The sequence below is a fragment of the Gopherus evgoodei genome, chromosome 6 (genome assembly GCF_007399415.2).
Source record: "Gopherus evgoodei ecotype Sinaloan lineage chromosome 6, rGopEvg1_v1.p, whole genome shotgun sequence".
Classification (NCBI taxonomy): domain Eukaryota; kingdom Metazoa; phylum Chordata; order Testudines; family Testudinidae; genus Gopherus; species Gopherus evgoodei.
In genome coordinates, this window is record NC_044327.1 from 3319571 (window position 1) to 3344629 (window position 25059).

General features: G+C 42.1%; 1 protein-coding gene and 1 pseudogene across 5 annotated transcripts in view; one reads left to right on the top strand and one right to left on the bottom strand.

The window, feature by feature from the left end:
* ZNF462 (zinc finger protein 462) overlaps positions 1-22961 on the bottom strand; it is a 110859-nt gene extending 87898 nt beyond the window's left edge. The window contains exon 1 of one of the 5 annotated variants that reach the window (XM_030567577.1): positions 22520-22961. The gene's annotated coding sequence lies outside the window, so the exon portion shown is untranslated. Of the gene's footprint in view, positions 1-7730; positions 7806-20878; positions 21118-21297; positions 22078-22519 lie in introns of those variants that run through there. The other 4 variants (XM_030567574.1, XM_030567575.1, XM_030567571.1 and 1 more) reach the window with 4 other exon arrangements.
* Positions 2096-5531, top strand: LOC115653861 (annotated as a pseudogene).
* Positions 22962-25059: the final 2098 nt, after the last annotated feature.

Sequence of the window (25059 nt, forward strand, 5' to 3'; positions counted from 1 at the left end):
GTGTTGGAATGTGCAGCATCCCTGAATTATATACAAACTCCCACTTTAACATTCATCTTTTAATTTTTTTTTCATTATTATTATTTCTAAAGGATGGATTTGAGCATAAATGACATCATACCCCTAAAACTCAGCCAGGCTTTAAACCAAGGCCAGCTCTGCTGGGACAACCAAAGTAGACATTCATAGCCACTCTTCTAATCAGCAACCTAAGGACTTGTCTATAGGGGAGAGAACTGACTTATGTAGCTATTCTGCAATAACTGCTTCAGAATAGCTGCCCATGTAGACACACTATTCTGGAATAAAAATAGGCTTGGAAGAGTTAGATTTTTATCTGTAAATGCCAGTAAAAGTCAATTTCACCTTACACATACAAACGGACGAAAAAATATTTCCATGGATGATGACAGAAATGTACAGATAGGTAAAATAAGAAACATGCTGCTTGAGAACTTAAAGAGTTTGATTTAAGGATATTTACTTTGCATATTTTGACGTGACATTGATTTGAAGGGTTATAAAGCTGTAGATTTTTTAATCTTAATGGCTGTGGTCATTAAATTATTTTCTGATTCCCCCCCACCACTCCTGAAACTGTGAAAATTTAAAAATCAGTAAAAAAAAATGCTTAAAAATAAACAAACATCGATATTATCCATTGAAATTATACAAAATATAGAAACTGAATTCTACCATGCCTAAATAAAAGTTACCTTATTCTGTGAGTGGTGTAATTATTCTGTAATAAGAGTCACTTTTAGTCTGAAATAGCATGTCCACATGAGGGAGTTATTCCAGAATCAATAAATTATAGTGGAATACCTATGTCGGTCAATTTTCCCCATGTAAGCAAGCCCTTAACCACTTATCAGTAACACATCATGATCAGTGGATTTCCTCACTCATAACACTTTCTGCCCAACCTTTCAAGACAGGTTTAGTTCTTTCCACCTACTTCTCAAAATGCCAATTAGATGTTGTCCTAGACAAGCATTAATACACAGAGACACAAGGACATATTCAATACTACTGGTCCACTGCCACAATTCCCCATTACAATACAGTTACGTGTGTCAAGAGAGAGAGGTTCCACAACTTCGTAACTACTGCTTGCTTGCTCTCTCCCCCACTCCATCTCCTTACTCTCTATTTCCTCATTTAACCTGACAGAGGGGAGAGGAGGATGGGAAATTCCTTTTAGAAGGTGACCTTGTTAACCATTCTGCACCTTAAAGACAATGGTAAAGAGAAGTCAGATTGTTTCTCCCTGCATTTCCTCAGGAAGAAGATGTTTCAGACCTCTCAAGTCTTGCAGCAGTGGCATCTTCCTTTGTTTTGATCAAGTTGCACTAACAGCCATATTGGTGCCAGTCTACACAACAGACGGTGACCAATACCATTAAAACAAAACAGCTCCCCATCCCTGATGGCTTCCCATTAGAGGTCAGCCTATTCTCCAATTGCACAGCCACTATCCTCTAACAATGCCCTTCAATGCTATGGACTAGTAAAGAACAAAAGGAAATTGCATAAGGATCTCTTTTCCTCAGCCACTGCTAATATGAATAGTCAAGCAGTGGGTGTGGTCAGCAGCTTAATTCTCCAACTACTGACACCAGAAACGTAACTCACCAGATCTACTGAATCTCCTATGAGCTTTCAAAGGGCAACAAAAAATGGTTGTAATTTCTATTTTCTCTCCACCAACATGCTGCATGCTACACATGCAGCAACTGCTCCCACGCACCTGCATCCTCATTATGGAAAGAGTCTTCACTTCAACGAGAAAGCAAGATCTGTAGGTTCTTCAGAACCTCACTTGGCTGCAGACTAAAAATTCTGCTTGATGACTGAACCCCATGGTTTCTTGTATATTTACTTATCTTTAAATTATGTGCTCTAGTATAGCTGATTCCAGGTAAATGTCTTAACTCTCAGATTCTGGCTTCTAGCCAGACTTTAAAACAACAGATTAACTATCCTATGGTTTGCAATGAAAAAAATATCCCACCACAGGAAAAATCACTTGCTTTTAACCAAACCTAATCTAATTTTTCCTTGCAGCTATAAATTCAATCAAAGTGCTTCAGTCCATAACTTTAGCCTCACACATATGCACATGCACATGAGAATTACTGATGCAAACCTTTTGTACAAAGATGATTCTGAAAAAATATATATATGAAACATTACAAATGGGCTTGATTAATACTCCACAGTTTGCAATCAGAATCAGTAAACAGTTCCTGGAGAATACATTGCCATTTTTAGTAACCACAGTATCCCCCAAAATATACTAGCAGTAACATGATTACTGTTTCATAACGGCTTTGACTTTCCTGCTATTATCCCAGTCTTGCTTTAGCACATACTTTGTATCAGAATCCATTCCAGGAAGCATATGGCAATAGAACTAGGTCAACCATTAACCAAATAACAGGAAGCTGCTCTGTAGAGCACACCCTTCAAAAGCTTGCTTAATGAGCTAGCTCTTCAGAATGTGTCCTTCAGTAAGGCTGAAGCTAACAGTTCCAGGGGATTTCTTTAAAGCTGCAAGGTCACCCAAGTTTGAAAGCTTCTGGTCATGCCCGATTTAGAATGGTTGAACTCATTTTTAAGTACAAAAGCATCCAGTTCAGAAACAGAGATGATGGACTCCCCCACATCTGAGCATTTTAGACTGGCTCAGAGAACAGTAGAGAACAGGCTCCAACAGTTCCTGCAGTTTGTGGATAAACACCATCCATCCCTCATTACTCTACATTCCCATGATTTCATCTTTGAAAACATGCATCTCTCAGTGTAGAATAGAATACCATGGGGAAGGTGTGTTACCATCTCTTCTTATTCCATACTTCTCCTTCATAGGCACACAAGTTATCTCCCAGATAAGCAACCCCTGAATCATTGCGGCATTTCCAAATATAAATTTTGTTCAGGGTTTGTGATCAGTGTTTTTGACTAAGTTCTTCACGGTTTGATTTTTTTCAGTGATCTGTATCTATCTCAATGGCATGATACAAAAGTTAGTGATCTGTCAAATATTCAATTTTTTGAAAATAGGGAGGAGGGAAAGGAGAGGAAACCACCAGCGGAAGTGCTGGGAGGCAAGATGGCGGCGGGCACGGGAGCTGTGCACCGGGCCGGGACCCTGAAGCGGCAGAACAAGCTGCACAAGGGGAGGAAGCAGCGTGGAACTGCCCAGCGCCGGGCAGCAGGCCGCGTCCCCGTCAAGAACCTGAGCCGCCGCCGGCGGAACCTGACTAAGCCGGACCGAAGGCACCAGGCCTGCAGCTCTGCAGGCAGCACAAGGAGGCGGTGCTGGCAGAAAAGCAAAACCTGGGCAGCAAAGATGGGCCTCCTCACCTGGTGGTGGTGGTCCCACTGCACACTGTGGTGGTCACCCACGATGCCTTGAGGTTGCTTCAGAGTGACGAATCTGCCCTGGTGCATAAGAATGAGAGAGCAGAGGGTTTTGTGCTGCTCTGCCCCCAACTTAAACAGTGATGGCGCATTGTGACAGGACCCATGGGGAATCTTCATGCTGTGTTAGACCTGGCAAAAGCAGCCGATATCCTGCTGTTTGTACTGGATCCGCTCGATGGCTGGGACAGCACTAGAGATTACTGCCTCTCTTGCCTCTTTGCACAGGGGCTCCCCAGCTAGGCCCTTGCTGTCCATGGAGTCGCTGACCTCCCACAGAAGAAACAGAAAGATGCTAAGAAGAAATTGGGCAAAGCCATTGAGAAACACTTCCCAGAGGCCAAACTCTTCCCCCTGAACACTGAGCAAGAGTCTTTGTTGTTGCTGAGGCATCTTGCTTCCCAGAAGCAGCGGCACCTTGCTTTCCGTGACAGACGGGCGTATCTGCTTGCCCAAGAGGCTGAGTTTATGCCCAGCTACAATAGTGACTTGGTGGGGATCCTGAAGGTATCTGGCTTCGTTCGGGGATGGACCCTCAATGTAAAGAGCCTGGTGCATATCATGGGACATGGAGATTCCAGATGAGTCATGTTGATGCCCCTCCAGACCCCTTCTCTTTAAACCCCCGAGTGGCTAAAGGCCAGCAGAGGAAGGGCCAGGACATGGAAATACAGGATGATTCTGTAAACGGTGCTGTTGAGATGGAGGAAGTCATTAAGGTCCTGATGAAGGCAGATCCTAGAAGACAGGAGTCTTTGCAATCAGAGGTGATTCCTGATCCCATGGAGGGGGAACAGACCTGGCCCACTGAGGAGGAACTGAAAGAGGCAGAAGAATCCCCGAAGGAAAGGAGGAAGGTGGTGAAGGTCCCCAAGGGAACATCCAACTACCAGGCTGCGTGGATTGTGGATGATGGAGAGGATGGCAGTGAGGAGAAGGAGAACATGGAAGATGAAGATTTGATGGCAGAGTCTTCCCAGGTTGGGGAAGGCAGTGAGGAGGAGGAGGTGCTCGTAGAGGAGGAGTGTGAGACCATGACTGTAGCAGAGTCTGCTCGGGACAACCTACATGACGAGAAGCTGGATTAGGATGAGGAGAAGATGTTGGTGAAGTACAAGCAGGAGAGATTGGATCAAATGTTCCCAGATGAGGTGGACACCCCCCGCAACTTGCCTGCCAGAGTCCGGTTCCAGAAGCATAGGCGCTCAAGAGTTTCCGGACTTCTCCTTGGGATCCCAAAGAGAATCTCCCCAGGGATTATGCCAGGATCTTCCAGTTCCAGGACTTCCCCCGAACCAGGACGCATGTCTTCCGGCAGACAGAGAAAGAGGAAACTGAAGGGGCCGCGGTTGGCTGGTACATTACACTTCACATCTGTAGTGTTCCTATCTCAGTGATGGAGAGTTTCAGAGAGGGGCTGCCTCTGGTCCTATTCTCACTGCTTCCCCATGAGCAAAAGATGTCTGTGCTGAACTCTGTAGTGAGGCGGCACCTGGGCAACAATGAGACAGTGAAAGCCAAGGAGGAGTTGATCTTCCACTGTGGGTTCAGGCGCTTCCGCGCCTCCCCTCTGTACTCGCAGCACAGCTCAGCTGATAAGCACAAGTTGGAGCGTTTGCTGCGGCCTGATGCAGCCCTGGTGGTGACTGTTTATGCTCCCATCACTTCCCCTCCCTGCCTCGGTGCTACTGTTTAAACAAAGGAGTAATGGAATGCACGACCTCATCGCCACAGGCTTTCTGCTCTCAGTGGATCCAGACAGAATCATCATCAAGCGGCTGGTGCTCAGTGGTCACCCTCTCAAGATCTTCAGCAAGACAGCTGTAGTGCGATACATGTTCTTTAACAGAGAGGATGTGCTGTGGTTTAAGCCGGTGCAGCTGAGGACCAAGTGGGGCCACAGAGGACACATCACAGAGCTGCTAGGGACTCATGGTCACATGAAGTGTCATTTTGATGGGCAGCTGAAATCCCAGGACACGGTGCTGCTGATTCTGTACAAGCACGTCTTCCCTAAATGGACTTATGACCCGCATGTGCCGGAGCCGGTACCGTGGGTGAGAAACGAACAGTAGCTCCCTGTGCAGGAGGTGGAGATGGAATAACCCTCTAGGCCTAGCGTGTCTGCTGTGGTTCGCACCTCCTGCACCCCACATGGGTGCTTCGCTGTTCCAAGCCTCGTGAGAAGTAGGGAGAACTGCCCTGGACTTGTTAGTGTGGTGCCTTTCCTGGGGTTTGTGTCCAGCATTCATGCTGGCTGCAGCAGCAGTAGATCTGGCTCAGAACTGCCTATGCCCTGGCCTCCAATGTCAGTTTATTTTAATGGTAAATATATCTTCACCGCAAAAAAAAAATAAAAAAAAAATCATCACTGTTGGCATCTTCAACCTGTATTCTACTCAACACAATCTTACCAGCCAGTCACTTCCAGAATGCCTAGAGTTCAAGATTTTTATAGAACTATGTATAACACAGTGATTCCAGTCTTCCAGTTTTGTGGTCCTGCTCTTCTGTTTTACGTGTGCTATCCTACTAGAATACTGTGTGCCATACTACATGCAACACAGAGGCCAACAAAGAGAGGCTGTTTTATCAGAAACCTACAGTTATTATTACAAGAGCCATGGAACAGAAATTCAGAAGATGACATGGGATGAGTTTAAATTTTGATGACTAATAGGTAGCTATATATACGCACTCAGCCCAGCTAGAGTACGAGATGAGCTGAGGAGTCCAATCTCCTCATGGAAATAAAAAGATCATTTACCAAGTTTCTATGTACTAGTATATAACCCGTAAATAATTTTGTACATGGTAGTTACTGAAGCTTCTCAGATAAATGCTGAGATAATATAGCTGCTGGATTGCCATAAACCACAAACAAGTATTATACTTTGAGAGCTTTAGATGAAGTCACTACCAAGCCATGTGAGTGTAATCAAAGCATAATGTGGAACGTATGAGGACATTAATGTTAGTCTTGTGATATCTTCAGAATAATGCATACTGACTCTTTTTATGCTACGTTCCTTATTTTCTTTTGGGTAATATTTTTATGTAACTGCACAATGTCTTCTTTCTAAAGTCACTACATTACAAATCTTCACTTTGATCTCCCACATCACCACCACAGGCATTAGAAACCACAGGGAGAAGAGATCTCCCAGGAAGGTATGTTGTCATTATGTATAGATCACAATTCCTACAGGAAATCGCAGAGTCATTCATCAAGACATCCTTTGCCTAGCGTTACCTGTTTTGATGCCAGAAACAAAAAAGGATATCTATTAAGAACATTCACTTAGATGACTGCTCCACAACACTGTGCCATGAAGACTCACTACGATCTCCAAAATCCTTAAGAAGCTCTCTAGCATCCTGCCTACTCAGTACTTAATAGGTCAGGCCTATTCCTCTGGTGTCATGTACCGTGGATTTCACTGGTCTTCCGGACAACAATTGTAATTCCTAGTCATCAGCTAGAGCAAATGATGATAACACAGAAAACAGCCAGTATGTGTGATCATATGTCCCTGCAGATTGCTTTACATCTTAAGCCAGAGCTCCTTGCTGAAACAGGCTAACTCAATGGAAGACTGCCAACTTTGCTATGGGTAAGATATTATTTTAGAACTTATTTATAATCAGCCATTCTCACAGTGAACCACATTTTTTGTTTTAAAAAAGTCAAATAAGATTTCTTTAGAGCATTTCTACAACACAAAAGTTTAAAGGAAAATATCCCAAGCAAAAATCTGGGAACAACATGAAACATTATTTCTTATTTATGATGGCAAAAACACACCTGATTGTGAGTTCATCCAAAGTGTGCTAGGAAGTTGTCAAATAATACTGAAAACACAAGACAACCAGCCAATGGAAAACAAAGCTTTGTAGAGTGAGAATTATAAAAGAAATGATGAAGGAACCATATCTTCTATTATTAAAGTAAGTTCTCTTGGCTCAGATATATCCTTGAACTGGCTAGTACAGAAATAACTGCTGCAACCTAGGATTATTTTACATAACTAAGAAGTTCTGCATTGGGAAATGCCATTCCAGTTCCAGATAAATTGTTCAGTGTCATTTTTAGTTGAGCTTTAAAAACAACCACAAATATATACTGTAAGCACAAGTCCTAGACTTGCAGTACTTCAACCAAAAATCTTCTGAATGGAGCCAGTGGAATGAGCAGAAGGATGAAGGGGTGAAGTTATTAGAGCACAGAACAAACAGTCTTCCTAGACAGATCTCATTTTATGTACATCTCCTCCCATTCCCAAAATGCCACTGGAAAAACATACCTGTGGGTTGATTACTTCTGTCATCAGCTCTCAGGAACGTCTGAAACTAGTCATACCTTGCAGGGCTACCACAAAACAGCATCCAAGACAAGTATTCATTCAAGTTAGGCTTTAATAGTATTCCTTCAAAATCCCACTGAACAGACAACTGAAATTGAGAGGGCTCTGGTTATGAAGTACAGCTCTACCATGCCCATTACTGAGTAAGCTCTGGTATATTCCATGCTGTGACTACAGGAAGGTATCTCCGTTTTAAAAAAAGAAAGAAAGACATTTCCTATTCAGCTGACAGAAGAATCCACAACACTGCAAGCCACTAGGTTTTTGCAGTCTGAGTCAAAAGAGTGCCTGGCAAGTTCATTTATGAAGTCTCCTCCTGCAGATTTATTCACTCCAGTGATTGTATTTGGCTTTTAAAATCTGGTAGCATGGTTAATTTGCCTCTGGCTTTTACAAAAAGGGAAAAAGAAATCTTAAATTGTAGGACTTCCCTGTTAAGAGGGAAAGCAAAGACAATTGTGACAGTTTTCTATGGTTACTTAGCAATTATATAATTGCAAAGTCTATGCAGTATCACTTGCAATATTCTGTACACTTCTTCACTTCACAGCTGCAGTACAATGTTCTCAAATGATTGCTGCTTTTGAACAAACTGTCTCTGCACTAAAGACAAAAGGATCTACAATGAAACTTCATCTGAAGCTCAAGACTCACATGACTAAACCATTCTCATTCTCCAGATTTGTTCAACCCCCCCTTTTTTACCCATCATACATGCTTTTGGAGTATACTTCAGTTGTTTAAAAAGACAGGTTCAAAAAAAGAAAGAAATGAAATCCTGCTGGGCTGAAGTTTTCAGATGACAAAGCACAAGGTAATCATGTAATACTGAAATGAAAGCAACATAAAAGGAGAAGATGCAGAGGGAAAAATCTATTTAGGCTTCCTGCACTGGCATGAAATGGCTGCTTTCCTTCTTACTGCCAGCTCCAATGCTTCATGTTGACATTACACATCCTGTACTGTAGATCCACCCCCATGCTGCTGCTTGCCCAACAGAATTATCTCCTGCGTCACAGCAGTGGTAACAGGAGTGCTGGCTCTGCAGATCTGAAAGCACCATTTCAATGCTTAATACATGCAGCAACTGGACACATTACCAGATATTCTTGGTTGGTTTGTGCCACTCTCAGCAATGCATTACTCGGCCTAACTTCTGTTAAGCAGATGGTCTGTTCTTCCCTTGGGATCAAACCATTAAACTTTATTTTATTAAATTCTATCAAAACGCAGGGACAGTTTACAGCAGAATGTCTGGTTCATCTCCAACAGGGTTGCTAAGATAAAAATAACTGGAAATACTGCTTCACACCAACAGGGAACAAGATCTTTTGGAGTAAATATTTAAATGTTCTGCCAGATTAAGTACCATAGCAGTATAACCACATGGATAGCAACTTATATTATGTACATACACACACCTCTAATTACAAAGGGTCTTGGTAGCATTTTCCCTGATCAATTTTCATTGACAACTACATTAGCATCTATCATAATCACTTATCATTCAAACCCAGCTCTTTATAAAGTAACTTGTCAAAATCCCCAGCTTCCAGAAACGCCATTATAAATACAGATGATATGAAGTATCTGAACACCATCTATTGAGCGTACACTCAACAGAACAAAGGGAAAGTTCTTTTAAGCTTCATCCTTATATGAAATCACACCTCAGGGATATGCAGGCACTAAATGAAATCCAATTTAAGTATTTCTTAGACAAATGCCAAATTGCACTCCCCCACGCCCAAACCAAAATACAAAGTGTGGGAATTCAAAACAGGAGGGGAGTTTGAATAGAAGTGAAAGAATTATCTATTGCATTAGCATTTGTTAGACAGTGTAAATGAACTCCATCAGAATCCCCACCTGCAAGCACCAATGAACACCTTACGTATTTAGGTGGGAGCTGTTGAAAATTAAGTGCATTTCACATTTAAGATGTCATTTTCAAGTGCATCAGTGCAAACCCCAAGAGTCACACTCTATGGAACTAAGGGTCTGGTCCGCCACACATTTACTCTCATGAGTAATCATACTGAAATTCAATCAAATCACTGGGACAGCTCACATGAATAAGGGCTACACACAAATAAGCTTTTGCAAGATAAGTCTTCATCTTCTGCTGTTTTCCATCATGCTGTAGTCCAGAACATGGAAAGGTAGCAAAGGGATCTGACCAATTAAAAAGCCATCTGGATACGAAGCTTCCTCTGATTTTGAGGGTAAACTTGTGGGCTATAGAACAGCAAGCATCGCTGTCAACAGGCTGCTTATTTCACCTGTAAAGAAGACTAGAAGTTCTCACTATATTTAAATGGCAAGTGTAAGAATATCCAGGGTAGCAATTTAGCTCCATCTACCTTTACAATTTCCCAGCTAGAAGAAAGTAAATGTTCTCGATTTTTTATGTCCCAGTTAAGATACTACCTCATCATAATCATATGACTGAACTCCATTGCCATGGCACACTAAACTTCAGTATATGGTAATGAACCCTCCAGAAAGTCATTCCATAATCTGAAACATCATCTACCCTTCAAACACACTAAAAATAGCTTACTCACCCCTTGAGGTCTCAACAGCCCATCTGATATTACAGTACAGTATTAGCAAAACTAAGTAGACATGAACTCTCAAAATAAACATCTCCACAGAGAAGATCAGAACACAGGTAAGCAGACCCTAAGTTACTGTACATCACTGAAGCTACATGAATAAACCTATGGAGAGACATTTAGCCCTGGAAAACAGGGAAGGACAGCCAAGTGTTTAAACGGTGCAAGTAAAAAGCAGAAAAAGTTTCATGTTCATTTGCATATAAGATTTGGTTTGCTCATTTCAAGTCAATCAATGTACCACCCTGCCACTGCAACTTTTGATTCAAGGCTTTAGGTTGGATTGCATTTTCTGGTTGTGAAACCAGAATTAAACTATTAACAGTTTTAACGTGATTCCTTGTGACCTCCTGATAGCTTAGCACATTGAAAGCCTTATATTCCTCCTTATTGAGAGCTATGGAGTACACTTGGGAAGGGGGAGTGGAAAGGAAGGTGTATGGTATGCTAACAGTTGTGTTATTGCTCTGTAATCTGATACATTAATTTAAAAAATATTTTCAGGTGTACTTATTTATTCATATAGTTGGGAGACCCCAGTATATTGACTCATTCCTCCCAACAGTTTCAGCAAGTAATGATATTTTGTCCTTGAATGAATGATCTAACAGTTCTTACTTGATAATAGAACCTCTGATGGCAGAGTCCACACACTCCCCAGAAGGAACTTTTTCTTTATCTAATGGAAAGTGTCCAGTAAACTAATTGCTTAGCTAGTCAGCTATAACCTCCAAAGAGGCATGCTTCTTATTTTTCCTATCCTACAACCACTGGGCCAAGAGGCCAGAAGAGGCATTGTATATGTTGATTCACTTAATGCTGTAAGTGATATTTACCTCCTGATAAAGTCATAGTCTCTCCACATAACTACTATCATACACAACACTGTTTCACACAATATGCTTCGTCATAGACAAGGGAACTTGACCTCTCTGTGACCTGACAAAGCTGAAAGCTGATATACTTTCTCCCCCATTCCCTCCCCCCAACAGAAGATAAAAAGGTCAATAGACAAAAAGGAATTGATACAAGTAGACTTGATATTACATGAATTTAACTTTCAGATGCACTTCTGACCAGGAACTGAAGCACTTCCTTGCTTCATTGTAAGCTCTAGCCTTTGGAACTGTACTAAGAGGATAGCAACCATTTAGCAGTCAGGAGCTAATTAATTAGATTGAGAACTCTCTGGATACTCTTGTAATATTTAACACTCGCTAATTTCCTTAAACTGAATGGAGGACTGTCCAAAATACCTGAACGGGTCCTACTACACATGTGGGTTTCAGAATCTACCAATAGTGATACCTCTATATCCTGTAGCCAGAGCAAATTACCAAAACAAAGACAAGCAAGAGAAAAACTGAAATGCAAAGACGAGAACTTTCTGTTCACCAGAACAAGACAGTATCAGTATTTCTGCCTTTTTCCTCCCAATTCTCTGTCATTTCACCCCCTCTCCGCTTTTCACAAAACAAAATAAACACAGAGGACTCAACTGATTCTAGTAGAACAGCAGACTACTTACACATACCCCTTTGTTGCTGCTCCCTCCTGAGCTGCTCAGCCCTACCAAGCCACTTCCAAATAAAGAGTTACATAGACACAGTGTATATATTTTTAGTCTCCTCTTCCATACAAACCCTAGCTAGCAATACACATCTGAAAACAGATGATCAGTCAGCACAACTAAAGGTTCACTGGATGAGTACTTGAGTGGTAGCCCCGTGGTGCTAAATGATAAATAATGAAACTTGTGGACTTCTATAGCACTTTCCATCCCAGGGTCTCAGAGAGCTTAACAAGCAATGGTCCAGATTCTGCTCCTCTTGCACACAATGAATAATTCCTTACTCTGAAGGGGATGCTAACTACCGTATTTCTATTTCAACATGAGTAAAAGTGGCAGAATCTGGCCCAGTGAGTTTAGCCTCTCAATATCAATTCTGACATGGATAAGTGTTATTTATCCCTGGTTTTTAGAGTGATTAGGGACAACATTTCCTGAAACAACCACTAATACTGGATTCCTCAGTTCCACCAGAGATCACTTCAACCCAATTTTCAGGAGCATTGAGCAACCACAACCCCAGCTGAAGCTGATGAGAGTTAGGAGCGTTAGAACCTCTGAAGAAACCAGGCCCAAAAGGTCTCAAGTTAGGCACTTAACCAAAAAAAAAAAATAGTCTGGCTACTTTTGATATTTTGGTCACAAACGATTTGTCCAGCTTCACAGAGTAAGCGTCTGGCAGACCTGGGAACAAAAACTCATGTTTGACTTATAGCTCTGTGTCTTAACCATCATTCCTCCTTACGATCTCAGACGTTTATAAGAACATAAGAATGGCCATACAGGGTCAGACAATGGTCCATCCAGCCCAGTATTCTGTCTTCAAACACTGGCCAATACACAGATGCTTCAAAGGGAATGAACAGAACAGGCAATCACCAAGTGATCCATCCCGTGTCATCCAGTCCCAGGACCTGTCAGTCAGAGACCTAGGGACACCCAGAGCATGCAGTCGCATCCCCAAACATCTTGGCTAGTAGCCACTGATGGACCTATCCTCCATGAACTTATCTGGGTTTTTTTTTGAACCCTGGTATAGTTTTGGCCTTCATAACATTGCATGGCAGAGTTCCACTGGTTGACTGTGCGTTGTGTGAAAAAGTACTTCCTTGGGTTTGCTTTAAACCTACTGGCTATTAATTCCATTAGCTGATCTCTGGGGTTTCTGCGTTATGTGACGAGATCAATAACACTTCCTTATTCACTTTCTCCAACCCAGTCATGATTTTTATAGACCTCTATCATATCCCCCCTTAGTTGTCTCTTTTCTGCGCTGAACGGTCCCAGTTTTTATAAACTCTCCTCATATGGAAGCTGCTCCATACCCTTAATCATTTTTGTTGCCTCTCTCTACACTTTTTCCAATTCTAACATATCTTTTTTGAAATGGGGCAAACAGAACCGCATACAGTATTCAAGATGTGGGCACAACATGGATTTATATAGTGGTATTATGATATTTTCTATTATCTATCCCTTTCCTAACGGTTCCTAACATTGTTTGTTTTTTTGACTGCTGCTGCACATTGGGCAGATGTTTTCTGAGAACTATCCACGACTCCAAAATCTCTTTCTTGAGTGTAACAGATAATTTAGATCCTATCACTTTGTATGTATAGTTGAGATTATGTTTTCCAATGTGCATTACTTTCCATACATCAACACTGAATTTCACCTGCCATTTTGTCACCCTGCCACCCAATTTAGTGAGATCCCTTTGTAACACTTTACAGTCAGCTTTGGACTTAACTGTATTGAGTAATTTTATATCATCTGCAAACTTTAACACATCACTGTTTACCCCTTTTCCCAAGTCATTTATGAATATGTTGAACAGCACTGGTCCCAGTACAGACCTTGGGGGACCCTGCTATTAACTCTCTCCACTGTGAAAACTGAATACTGATAAAGGAAACTCTTTGTTTCCTGTCTTTTAACCAGTTACTGATCCATGGGAGCACCTTCCCTCTTATCCCAGGATTGCCTACTTTGCTTAAGAGCCTTTGGTTAGGAACCTTGTCAAAGGCTCTCTCAAAGTCCAAGTACACTTCATCCACCCTTGTTCACCCTTTGTTGATGCCCCTCAAAGAACTCTAACAGATTGGTGAGGCATGATTTCCCTTTAGAAAAGGGACTCTTGTTGACTCTCTTTCCCAATATATTGTATTCATCTATGTATCTGATAATTCTATTCTTTAGTATAGTTTCAACGAGTTTGCCTGGTACTGAAGTTAGGTTTACTGGCCCATAATTGCCAAGATCACCTCGGGAGCCTTTTTTTAAAATTGGAGTTACATTAGCTATCCCTCAGTCATCTGGTACAGAAGGTAATTTAAGGGATAAGTTACATACCACCATTAGTAGTTCTGCAATTTCATATTTGAGTTCCTTCAGAACCGTTGGTGAATACCTGGTCCTCAGGACTTACTACTGTTTAATTTATCAGTTTGTTCCAAAACCTCCTCCTTTGACACCTTAATCTGGCACAGTTCCTCAGCAGTGAGGATTGATGCAAAGAATTCATTTAGCTTCTCTGGAATGGCCTTGTCTTCTGTGAGTGCTCCTTTAACACCTTGATCATCAATGATCCCATTGATTATTTGATTCCTGTTTCTGATCCACTTTAAAAAAAACAACAGAGATTGGACTGTCCACTTCATATACTGGTTAGCAGAAACCTTCAGGGAATTAATCAACTTCATGAGTTATTCTAGAACTTTTGTTTAGCCTAAGTTAGGAAATGCGGAATTCTTGGAGCTGTCAATTTAAAATAACAACAGGAGGAAGGAGGCAGAAAGGGAAAAAATTGTTTTCTTTTAGTTTCATCACCAGACAGCTGAACTCTGACATTCAGACTGCAGTGAGCCCTTTATTAATGATCCCTTTCCCAGCTAAACACTAAATTAAAGTCTTCAATAGATAACTAACTTTCAAGTAGTTAAAAGGTAAATATACCATGCTCTACAAGTAAAATGGCACTGCCCTCTTGACCTGAATCTCCAAGCACAAGAACTCTTGCATCTTGTATTTTGTTTACCTTTTTAAGCAATAATTCAAAAAATTTCATTTGCAACAAGAGTACAGGATTTTGTTTTCTTCTCCCTTCCCCAGACCCCCCACCTCCAATACATACTTACTTCTACCTTAGCCAATAATCAGAGACATTTTGGCAATATGTGGAAGCCTTTTATGGGCCTCCTACAACAAACCGTCATGGTTTGAATCCATTAGCATTGCAATCAATGTCCACTTTGTTGTATTCCAGCAGTTTTGGCCCATGTAATCTCCATCCAGAATGTTCAGGAAGGTAATTCATCTGATGACCAGTGATGTCATCCCAAAATAACACAGTTTGACCCGAAAAGATGCAAGGGGAGGGGAGTTTGCTCATTCAGCTGGTGCAGTGAAGCCTTTACTGTCCAGTAGATCATAGAAAGATACACCCTCTCTCTCTCTCTCTCTCTCTATATATATATATTAGAAAATTCCATTTTTAGTATGTTTCAGTAAAGTCTTCTCCCTCATTATCACAAGCACAGATTTCTCTGTCTTCCTATATCATTCTGCCTCTTAACATCTGCTTTGTTTTGTCTCACAAATCATTTTAATGCCTCTCTACCCCACGCAATTGCTCTATTACCAGCAAGTTTCCACTACACATAATTACGGCATGCCTTAGCCTACTTTTCTGTTGGCTGCACAGCCCTGCCTATTTTCTACTAGTGCTGGTGCTACTGTTTGCTTTTCCTGACACTCTAATCCTTGCATCCTTTGAAAGCCTTATTTCCTCTACCTTGACAGCAGCTAGGATTCTAATTCTCAGGTCCCTTCCAAAGCTTTTCATTAGCAATAGCAATGCAATGGTTTAAATATCCTATTCCTTAATCTTCAGATCAGGATCGAAGATGTGCTTGTAAGATCTCTTGCAAACATGACATATTATGCTGCTACCCATTCCTTTTCTTAACAATTGGTAAAATTATTAAACTGCAAACATATAGCATTAATCAGAGAAGGGAAAAGGCAGATCCACAATATATGGGGTGAAGGTTAATTGTTCCCCACACCCACAAGATCCTGGGAGAGTCCCAAAGACATCAGCACAAACCTAACAATTCAGTTTTATCTTCTTCCCAATTAAAAATATAAGCATCATCCACGGTGAAAACTGGATTCTTAAATTGACAAGCCTACTGATGCAGGTCAATCAAGTATTCCAAAGCTATTTGGCTTTCACTACATTAGCCTTGAAATGGTCATTACCCAGTTAAGTTTTCCATAAGTCCTTTCTAATCACTGATGACACTGTTGCTGTGACTACAGCTCTTTGCCCAGACTGTATCATCAAGCTTTTATTCTTAGAAGGAATGTATGTGACTCCCCATCTGGGAGCAATAGCTATGTGCCTCGAGATCTCTTGCCGCTATTCTCTTTTAGCACAAAATAGTCCCAACAGCTCAGCTTCCTTGAGGGAATTTCCCAGCCCACCCTTATCACAAAATACTAAGCCTTTACAACACCAGCCTCACCCAGTTACATCATGAACCCCCTTCAGGGGCCAACTGTGCATGTTCATCTTCCACGGTTTCACCAACTGCATGCATATTGTCCAAAAACATTGGGGTTTTCAGCACAAGGAGAAATGGGGAGGTCAGAAGACATAGCTTTTCGTTGCTCTATCTGGGACTGACATTCAATTAATTGGAAAAAAGAGAGCGGGTTATGTCTAGAGAATAAATACCAAGTGGTCCTGACCTTCCACCATGGGGGGGAAGTTCTTTCCAAATATAGCTTAAGAAAAGTTTCTTCAATTAGCAATTAGTCAAGAATGGTTTGAGAATATTGCAGTAATAAGACAGTGCCTCAAGCTGAACAAAGCAATGCTACCAATGAAAGTATTCTTGCTGAAGACAGAATACAGTAAAAATAAAAACCACAAATGAGCCTGCGTACTTGCAAGTATCTGGAAAATGAAGATCCACTTTTGCCGTATCTCAAAGCTTCTCTAATGCTGTGTTGGTACTGCAACACAAAGCTTCACAGAACTCTAAGACAACAATGGCAAAATGTTAAATCTTGTGGTCTTGTTTCGAAAATTAAAAGAAGAAAAAGAAAAAATAACCTCATTTGACTTTTCCCCCCAGTGTTTTCAACCTCCCAAAAATAAGCTGAGTAGACAAAAGAATGCTTCCAAAACACAAGGCATAAAGGAAGTCTGAATTCTTATAAATCAAGTCCCCTCATTTGGAAGCTTCTACTAAACCCTTTTCACTACAACCAACAAGATAATTAACATAAGTCAAGCTATCTCCCTTCCTCCCCCTTTTTCTTCTTTCAGCACTGGCATACAAACCATGCTATTTTAACTTCTTTCCTGTTCTCCCAGTTCTTCTGGAACATTTTATTTTCAACAGTCAACTCGTTTGGAGAAGTGCCATGCTGAAGTTCAACCGTTTACAATGTTAACTGTGTCTCTGCCAGCAACTGAAGACTTGCATCACACCACCTTCTTCAGACCCTCTTAGATTAAAGAATTTGTCTTCCTTGGTCTTAAACATTTTAGAACATTTAAGCAGCACATTTTATAATAAAGTGGGCTCCCCTCTTCACTCCCCCCCAACATTCTTTAGCTAACACTTTCAAGGCTTGGTCTCCAAATCCCATGGGCTCATATTACATTTACTATTATCCAAAAGATTTCCATAAGAATAATTTCCTGTCACCAACGGGATAGTTCAATATGCCACTGTGATTGGAGAAACCCTGATGTTTAGACTAATGGGAACAGATATCTTTTTGGAAGCCCCCAACTAGAAGTTCAGAACAAATCCACTCTCTTCATTATTAATGAAAATTATAGAATTCTGTCACTGGTGGAAGACTCGGAACAGTTTATAAAATATATTCTCTCAGTCCAAGAGAAGCTACTGGAACCTTCCAGATAAATATTGCTATAAGGGTTCCTCCCCAGTGTGACAGAACTATAGCACAAAGCTCAGTAAAACAAATTAAATTAAAAATGACACAAAAACTTGACGTGCTCTACAAACTTTTCTTCCCTACAACTAATCCAGCTCCCCAAATTACTCTTTGCAACATTTTAGCTTAACTAAGTGTTGTTATGCTTGGTTAGTATACAACTAGGAGTATATTTTTCTTCCCTGAGTTTGGTCAATTATAGATTTATAATAGGACAAAGCTGGTTAAGGAATAGTACATAATTATTTACCAATTTTACAGATTATGTCCTTCTTCCACAGTTTAAAACCTACAAAGCAGTGTGCTTTAGCTTAATTTGAGAAATTACCTGCAACAACATGCACAGATAGTATTAGAGCAGAATAAAATAATCTTAATTCTTATTGTAAACCTCCATGTTCTTATAGAAAGTCTACTCAACCATCATAAGAGTAGCTTTTTGCTCACTACTCTGTCTCTGAGAGTTCAGCATTTCAAGAAGTATCTTTGTTTTTTGGAATAACCTTCCTCAAACTGTAGCTTGACCTATAATAAGATTTTAGTACTTCCTATTTCCTTTCTAGTGCTAAAATTAAACTGTCCATTCCTTAGGGCCCAGCATAACATCTGCCAGATGTCTAAGTATCTATGTGGAGCATTTTCTCCTAATACTTATCAGCCATCCTCACAATCAGTTAATGGCTTCCAAATACTAGTCTTCCTTTAAGTCACAAACCAATGCAATAACATGATTAAATCTCTCTTTAGCTTTATTGAGTTACAACAAAAAATCCCCCCTAAAAAAAATCTTACACTTATGCTTGTGATTGTTCTAGTTTCCATATCAACCAACCAATTTTGCACTCACATCAGATTGTTCACATTCTGAACTCATTATATATACATATTAATACTATTTTTTCTGGATAGTGAAACAGCATCTCTTCTCTTTATCAACTTGAAATATTCAATAGTGCTTTTTTTACATTCCATGTTCTTCAACAGCATAGCTCATGGTGAGATGTGCTTTTATTAGGTTTATAATTAATCATTGTTTAAACCAAGGAACCAAGCATCAAAGTCAAGAGAACAACCATGAGGTAACCCTATTTAGAAAATAAGACATTCTTTCCAAAGTTACTTTAAGGTTTACCATCTTTTCAATACTTATCAAGTCCATTTACTGTGATGTGAATTTCAGTTCCTGCTTGGAAATATCTAAGGTAAGTATCTTCACTAGAAGGAACATTCTTGTGAGAATAAGGCCATGTCCCTCCAAACATGAAGAATGTTGTATGGATTTTTACATTCACAGTAACTAATTTAGGATTTTCTACATTGCCATCACTATGACATGTATAGTCAGCCCTCCCTTAAAGTACTTCACCTTAAATCTCATACCTATTGCAAGATAACACTTTTCATGTTCTATAGCAATGGTTCTCAAATTGGGGGTTGGGACCCGCAGGGGTTGCAAGGTTATTACATGGAGGAGTCATGAGCTGTCAGCCTCCACCCCAAACCCCACTTTGCCTCCAGGATTTATAATGGTATTAAATATATTTTAAGTGTTTTTAATGTATATGGGGGGTTGCTTGCTATATGAAAGGGGTCACCAGTACAAAAGTTTGAGAACTACTGTTCTATAGCAATGAACTTAAGCTCAGAACAAACCCTTTGGTTTCTCTCATTTTAGAAATTCACTGCTTTTTTGGCTATGGAATGTATATATCTAAAAACAGTTTCACAGTTATAGGGATGGGAAAAGGACAATGAGAACCAGAATCAAACTTGTGGAATTAAATGAGGGCCTTTTCATTTACTTCAATGGTCATTGACTCAGGCCCATACCACTGATCGGACGGTAAATGAATTTTCCTTGTTTTGTATTCAGTTTCAGTGTAACCTTAAACACATCTGAAATTAGTGTTCCAAAGTTCATCCTACAAAAGTGATGTTTCAAAGAAAGACAGATGTTTGCACCCTTTCAGAAACTGAGCCAGACACACTGGCAACCAGAACTCTGGACCGACACCACCTAAAATGTTACACGTAGAACATATTGAACATATACTACCATTAAAAAAATTGGAAGGCATCAAGAAAATGTTTTTAAAACCTCCTAGCAGCTAGAATCACCAAGTTCTACTCCAACAACTACCATCTCCAAGTATTTCAACTTTTGTGTGTATTTTATCCTACGACCACCATATTGCTTTCTTGAGCTCTTCCAAATATTCTGAACACAGTACAAAGCACATTACTCACACCTCTCTACTGACCCATGCTTTCAAACTGTATAGTGTAGCTCCTTTAAATGCTGCAGTGTTTTAGGATTCTGGTTTGCACTTTTGAAGAACTGCATAAACTCTGCAACCAATCTGCAAAGGTTGGTGGGAAAAGGATGATGGGACACTTGCCAACCTTTTTTTAAGGCTATCCTAAACTATTCCATATAAAAAGGTGAAAAGAAATAAGCTTTGAAGAAATATGCCATCATATTTTTTTTTAAGATCTTAGGTTTCCATAATGACATTAAAAATAAACCAGAACACCAATGTTGCTAGACCATTTCAGAAATAAGCATTTTTAAGACACTGAAAACATGAACGTTGTTGGATGTTCTTAAGTCAGACAACATGAAGAAAAAGAGAAACCTCAATGAGAAACCATATCTTTTATGATACCTTAAGAACCTTCACCTTCCTAGCCTGCCCCCAGGCACCTCTAAAAGCTTTGTGACATTGTAAACATGTAACCAAATTAGTTGGCAAAAATGTTTCATTTTAATGTATAATGTATCCTAAAGAAGGAATGTTGGTGAGCCTCAGAAGTGAAAATGCTGAATACAAGGCTACCAACATTCCCTTAGCACCTTAATGACTGACATTTCATGGTGTTCTGCAGAAGAACCTAATCAGACTCAAGTGACAGACACTTACCTCCAAATACTCAAGAAAAATTAGGTCTTTGGCCAACTGAATCAACATCTCAAATCCCATGAAGTTCAACCAGAAAAAAAGTCTAAAAGGTTGACTTCAACATGAAAATTGGAGAGAAAAAACCTCAGGATGTGTTTCTCTGTGTGGATGAGAGCCTAAGAAATTTCTTCCATTTCCTTATAGAATGAAGTCACAGAGAAGAACCATCAAAATGTTGCACACTGAAAAACTGAAGAACCCTTAAGGGAAAAAATAAACTATGATTAAGCCAGCCATTGCCAGCAAAGCTTCAAAAAATGGAGAGACATCCATAATGAGCACTTCCCATCTCAGCTTTGTCTACTGGGAGCCTGCTCTCTCTCTCTCTCTCTCTCTCCCCTCCATTTTCTGGTGGAGCTACAGAACATGACATGGCTTACCTGACTCAGATCACAGCTCTCTGCCAAACTAGTCACTTCCTCTTAGACATGCAAGCCGTTTCATGAGACAGACACACACGAAAAGCAGCAGCAGAAAGCCCCCAAACTTGAAGGTCTTTCCAGTGGCTGACATTAAAACAAATGAAACTTTGTTTTGTTTTGTTTAAAAAGGAGGAGAGGAGGGAGGGAGCCTATCATATCTCATCTATAGGGAGCTTCAGGAGGATCTCACTCTTTGTAGGGTAGAAAGTACAATGCTAAGAGGAAAAGAAAGGTTACTCCAGGAGACATAAAAAGCTTGGAGACTGTGTCTGCGGGGGGGGGGGGGGGGGAGCTTTGTGTTGTGGAGTCTGGACTGGAACCAAAGCAGACAGCTTGCAAATGGAGGACAGGGAGATAAAGGAAGGGAAAGGGAGAGGAGGGAAAGCTGCTGGGGGGGAGGCTCTTTCTTCCCTGTGTGACTGGAAGACAGAGACACCCGGGGAACTGAGCAAGAAGTGAGGCTCTTTCCTCCTCCTTTCTCTCTCTCCCTCAGAGGAGAGCAGGAGCGTGTGTAATGGCTTCTCCTCTCCAGCTAACGCTGTCCTCCTCCAAGCAACCCCCTTCAGAAACCACCAGCCCCCCCGGAGACCCCCACATCCCAACTTCAGGAGTGGCGGAGGGAAGGGGAGGCGAGGAGGCAAATACCTGGGCGAGGGACCAGCGTTGCACCAGGGGAGGAGGAAGAGGAGAGAAGGAAGGAGAGAAAGAAAAAGAAAGAGGTCACCCGATTGCTTGGGTCGTGCCAGCACGGAGCTTTTCTCTCCTCTGTGTCTCTCCCGTCTCTGATCCAAGTCCACACACCCAGGCACCATCCAGTCCTAACACACACACACATCCATCCATGCCCCCAGCTCTGCTGATCTCTCACTTATCGCCCCATATCCCCCCCCCCTTAATGCAACAACAACAACAAAAAATTAATTAACCGCCTTCCTCCTCCCACCACCACCAGCACCTCCTCCTCCTTCTCCTCCTCCATGCAAGAGACTTCTCTCTCTCGCTCCCTCTCTCTTTCAAACAAAACACCCCCCTTTTTCTTCTCCTCCTCGCCTTCCTCCCTGGGCCGAATGAATGGATTTCAGAGGAAGAAGGGGTGGTGGAAAGAAAGAAAAATACGGGCGAGAGAGAGATGATCTCCCCAAAGCCAAACCGGAGATGGATTTTAATTGCAAGAACTTACAGTAGCGTCCCGAAGCTGCTGCTGCTGCTGCTTTCTTCTTCTCCTCCTCCTCTGTGTCTAGCTCTTCTTCTTGTGTTTGTTGTGGAAGTTGTTATGTGAGTCTCATGTGCTCCTTGCCAGGTCTCAGCAATGGAGGATCGCCATCTTTCCCTGCTTTTCCCCCCTCTCCTTCACTGGCTTGCTGCTGCAGCTGCAGATGACCTGAGATATCCGTCTCTCTCTCCCTCTCTCTCTCACCCTCTGTGTCTCTCTCTGAATAATGAGCAACCAGAGGGAGAGAGAGAAAGAAGACAATCTCCTCTCCTACCACACAAAACGCAAGAGCACCAGGGGGTGCACGAAGCCTTTCTAACAACAACAACGAAGTGGAAGGGAAGAGGAGGAAAAAAAAGAGAAGGAGAAAGAGAGAGGAGGAAAAGGCAAGAAGAGGGGGAAAGGGAGGGAGGAGAGAGGAAAAGAAAGAGATGGAGGAGGAGGAGAAGATGATGCTGATAGAGGAGGTGGTGAAGATGGAGGAGCCTAAGAGGAGGGAAGGTGGTTACAAAGTTAAGGTTTGGGACATGGAGTCACTCAGAGGCCAGCGCGAGGACGTGGAGGGGGGAGAAGCGATCTAAAGAGCTTCCCATTCCAAGCTGTTGCCTTCACACCGCCTCCTGCACAGAAGCGCTCATTAGCCCTGGCGGTGCTGAGACAGCCCGCTCGCATGGATCTCGCCTGCTGGGTCATAGCTTTCTACCAGCCCTGGCAAAAACCGGTTCCTGCATGCAGATGTGCCCCTAAGCTGATTCCCTCAGACACATCCATCTAGAGGCTAATCTTCCCCTAGCAGGGTAAAGAACATAATGGAGCTGGAGGTTGCAAAGTATAAAACCAGATTCACCACGTGGTTGGTTTTTAATCCCCCTTCCAGCCTGCATTTGATGTGGAGGAAAGAGACTCGAATTGTCCATTGCTGGCACGTATTTTGAAGTCTTCTCCCGGAAATAAAGACTCTGCCATTGCTAGTTTTTCATTACTCATAAGCATGTAGGAAAAAGAGAGCTTGTAATACCGAGCACCAACATTACTTTCTAGATCTGTGAAATGTTTTGACTGGGAAATTCCCCTACTTAAAATAACTTTTACACCTTCCAACCCAAGTTCTCTGCACGTCTGTAGCTGAACATTTTAAACCCTGGAAAGTAACAATCAAGGTTCATAATGATCAGGTGTCATGATGTTGAAGGCAGGAAAGCAAAGATGAAGTTGTTATACCCTGAATTTTTGTTTAGTGTCATTTTCCAAAAATCGTTCGGAGCCACCTCTTCTGCAAATGATTCCCACTCCCCCCCACCCCCCGCGCCACCCCTTCTTTCCATTCCAAATCAAAACCCTCTCCGGCTGCAATCTAGGGCTGGAAAGGGTACAGTCTCGAAAAATCAGTACATTGTAGTGATGCCAAAGCAAACTAAGTGCAAGGACATGACTATTCATCACCGGCATTTCTCTAGTTCTCAAGCTGTGTGGTGCTTTATATGCCTAGGAGAGGAAGTAGAACTTTAATTACAGGTTCTTTTGATCGGGCTTTAGTTTGGGCGAACAGGAAGAGCCCTTTTGTGGTTTGAGGGCGGGACGGAGAGGATCTTAGAGGTGCCAGGGTTTTACTAGAGCTATGGCGGTGGTTTATTACAGCTCTGTTCTCTTTAACATCCCAACTCAACAGCTAAGGAACAAGGAGAAATGGAGACAAGGGCTAATCAGATCATGCCCTGTAACCATCAGACATGGAAACAATGTAGCGTCTCCCATGAGCTCATTCATCCCTCTCAGCTAAAGCAAAAGGCAGAGTCCTCCCGCTTAAACCACCAAAGGAGACTCCCCCCCGAGCGCTGCAGCGGGGGAGGAGAATGGCTGGGCAGGCGGCGCACGGGGGGACTCAGCGGCTCTCCGACAAGCTCACACTGACTGGTGGTCTCACGCAGACCCCTCCTGAGAAGCTGAGAGAGGAACATTAGGGAAGGGAGGGACCGGCTTTCCGGCTGCCAGGAGGTGCATGTGTTCTGGCAGCAATCAGCCCTCGGCTTGGCGAGAGCGCCCGGCCGGCCGGGACTCTTACAGGATCTTTGCCGCCCCTTCGGCGGCGGAGCGGATCATTTACCTCTGTCTTTAAGGTGAGGGAGAGAAGAGAAAAGACCCGAACCCCTGGCGCCTCTGTCAGGCTACACGCCACGGAAATAACAAGCGCACAGCGGCTCGACATCAAGCCTGGGACAAAAACCTCCAGTGAGATCGTTTCTCGATTGCTGCTTTTCACTGGGGGCCCCCAAAATCTCAGTCCTTGACCTTGTCTGGCCTCTCGCTCCTAGACTCCAGTTCCATCGGCAGGGCAGAGAGCTGCCGCCCTTTCCTTTCCCCACCAAGAGCACGAGGCTTGCCTATAAGACACAGGGAAGATGCAGCTGTTTCCCCCTCAGATGTCTCAGGGGACTGAAAAGCGGAAGCGTTCGCTAAAATATCCCCTCTCAGATAAATGAATGAGCCTCCCATCGGTTGCCCTTAAG